Source organism: Tupaia chinensis, unplaced genomic scaffold (genome assembly GCF_000334495.1).
Source record: "Tupaia chinensis unplaced genomic scaffold, TupChi_1.0 Scaffold000129_1, whole genome shotgun sequence".
NCBI lineage: Eukaryota > Metazoa > Chordata > Mammalia > Scandentia > Tupaiidae > Tupaia > Tupaia belangeri.
Window position 1 is genome coordinate 193,436 of NW_006159598.1, and position 2,533 is coordinate 195,968.

At 60.3% G+C, this 2,533-nt stretch overlaps 1 protein-coding gene across 1 annotated transcript in view; it reads right to left on the reverse strand.

Moving 5' to 3' along the window:
* The window catches only part of LRRC4B (leucine rich repeat containing 4B), a 30,894-nt gene that overhangs the window by 25,740 nt on the left and 2,621 nt on the right, over nucleotides 1–2,533 (reverse strand).

Below are 2,533 nucleotides of genomic sequence, written 5' to 3' on the forward strand. Positions count from 1 at the left end.
CCCCCTGCCGGGGACCTGCCATCCTGCCTAAAATCGCCATCGTGCCTGGGAACTGCCATCCTGCCAAGGAATCGCCATCCTGCCCGGAAGTCGCCATCCTGCCTAAAATCGCCATCCTGCCCAGGAACTGCCATCCTGCCTAAAATCACCATCCTGCCCAGGAACTGCCATCCTGCCTAAAATCGCCATCCTGCCAAGGAATTGCCATCCTGCCCAGAAGTCGCCCTCCTGCCCGGGAGCCGCCATCCTGCCTAGGGGCCATCTCTCACCAGCAGTGGCGTATTGCAGAGGGCATCTGCCCCACCCCCACAGCGATGTCCCGGAGAGAGTCCCCACCAAATCCCACGTGGTTCCGGCGCAGCCCGAGTGACTGGAGCTCTGTCCCCAGTTCTCGCGGGAGGGCTGTGGGGGTTTCCTCCAGCTCCCCTCGCTGACAGGTGGCTCTGGAGCCTATGCCAACAGCCTGGGCAGGGGCTCTGGAGCTGGCCCTCCGTGCTCTGTGAACACCCGCCGAGTCCCTGCTCTGCCCAGGCTCTGCTCCAGGTGCAGGGGGAGCCAGATGGCAACCGGGGAGGCGGGCCCAGGGCACCCTCCAGCCTCCACAAGCCGGTCTCCACGGACGCTTGGTGCCAGGCCCCAGGGTGTGAATGTGGAGACGAGGAGGAGCGTGCTCCCGGGACAACACCCAGGACCCGCAGGTGTGCTTCCCTGGTCCCCTCAGGCCCAGCAATTCCACTTGGAGGCGTCTATTCCAAGGGAGCAGCCCAGGGTGGCAGGGCGGGCGTGAGGGTGTTCACTGCAGTGTTGTGTATATCAGCTCAAAGGGGAAAACGGGACCGTTAGCCAGCAGGACCAGCATCTGTGCCATGTGGTCAGTAAGCAGCAACCGGAAGAGTGCCCTGGGGCGTTGCCTCAGCCGCCACCAGTGCCAAACCCAGTTCTAGGCCGGTATGAAGCACGGGGGTTCCAGTTTTTCTTTTTCTTTTTTTGGAGAGGTTTTTGCTACATGGTGCGTGTGCTCGCCAGAAAGACAGAGAGACAGAGAGATAGAAAGCAAGAAATCACCTCCCAGGGGGGATGGCCACGCCATAATCCCTTCTCCTCCATTCTCCTCTCTGGATCTTGGGCACACACGCACACGCGCCTGGTGTGTTTAAGCCACCAGGTCCAGGACTCAAACCACAGTTGACTACATGGGAGTCCAGCGACATAGCCATTATGCCAACTGCTGGTCCCCCAATTATTCTTTAACAAAAAAAAGGCAAGAAATTCATTCACAGTTCCGTGCCTGCCATGCAGCACACTGAGCACACGCATGGAGGGGATCCATGCATTCCCCGGCATGTGGATGTGGGCCACCCATGGTCGGGGAATTATGGTTGGCTTTTGTCCCTGTGTCTTCACTTAGAAAAGTTTTCTAGTTTTTCTAAATTAATTTGTATTCGCTTTGTAATAAATAATTTAAGATACATTTACATAAGCACAGGAAAGAGACGGGAGGGTATTCAAACACCACGTAAACAGTAGTTATTTTTATCTAGGGTGGGACTGGGGTGGTTTTTTTCTTTTGGATAATAAAAAAGGCATTTTACTTTTCAAAGTGCCTGAGGGGCCCTCTCCACTGGTCGGCTGTTAGGTGCCCACTAAGGGAGGTTGTGTCGACGGGACCTCTGCGCTGTCCCCCGTGGCCCGGCCACACACCAACGGCTCTTGGGGAGTGTGGTGTCGTGGGGGGGTCAGTGGTCTCCAGAGTGGGTACCAGAACCCCAGGGGGTGAGAGATGAGCGTGCTTGGGTCTCACCCTTGAACAGCGTCCTCGGTGCCGCTTCCTAGCGGACATGACACACGGCCATGGTGGGCCTGGCCTGACCGACGCAGCCGTGGGGTCTGCATTGGCCTTGGCTAACGCTCGTGGGGCTGACTGCTCACCGCGCTCCCCCCGGAGACCGCAGTCGAGGCGGAGCGGGTGTGACTAACGGGAATGCTGGCCTCCAGGCACTGCAGGTTCTCCCTGGGGTCCCAGACACCAGCGGCTCCCACAGCTCGCTCCTCGCCTGGCCCGTTGCTCTGAAGCACCCCTCCAGGACCTGCCCCCCAGGGCGTGTGTTACCTCGCCCCCCGTCAGGCCAGCTGGCCGGGTCTGGTTATCACCCAGGACAGCCTGGGCAGAGCCAGTGCTTCGGTATTGGTGGGGTGTGAGGAAATGGAGCAGGGCAGCCCGGCTGGGGCAGGCGCGTGTGGACAGACATGCGGGCAGCGTCAGCCCCCGGAGGTGGACAGGGCAGCCCGGACGGTCTCTCGGGGCGAGAGCTGGGCTTGAAGTGGGATGGAAGTGCTGAGCTGCTAGGAGGCGGCGGCTGAGGTGAGCCCGGACAGAGGGACAAGAGGCTGCAGGGACGGAGGTGGCAGGGGGAGGCGGCCGCAGGTTTCCCGGACCCCCACTCCGGCTTCACAGTACTTCACAGCCACCCAAAAAAGGCAGTGTCCCTCAGTCTGGCTGCCGACCCCCACTCCTTTCTGGGGACAGGACAGG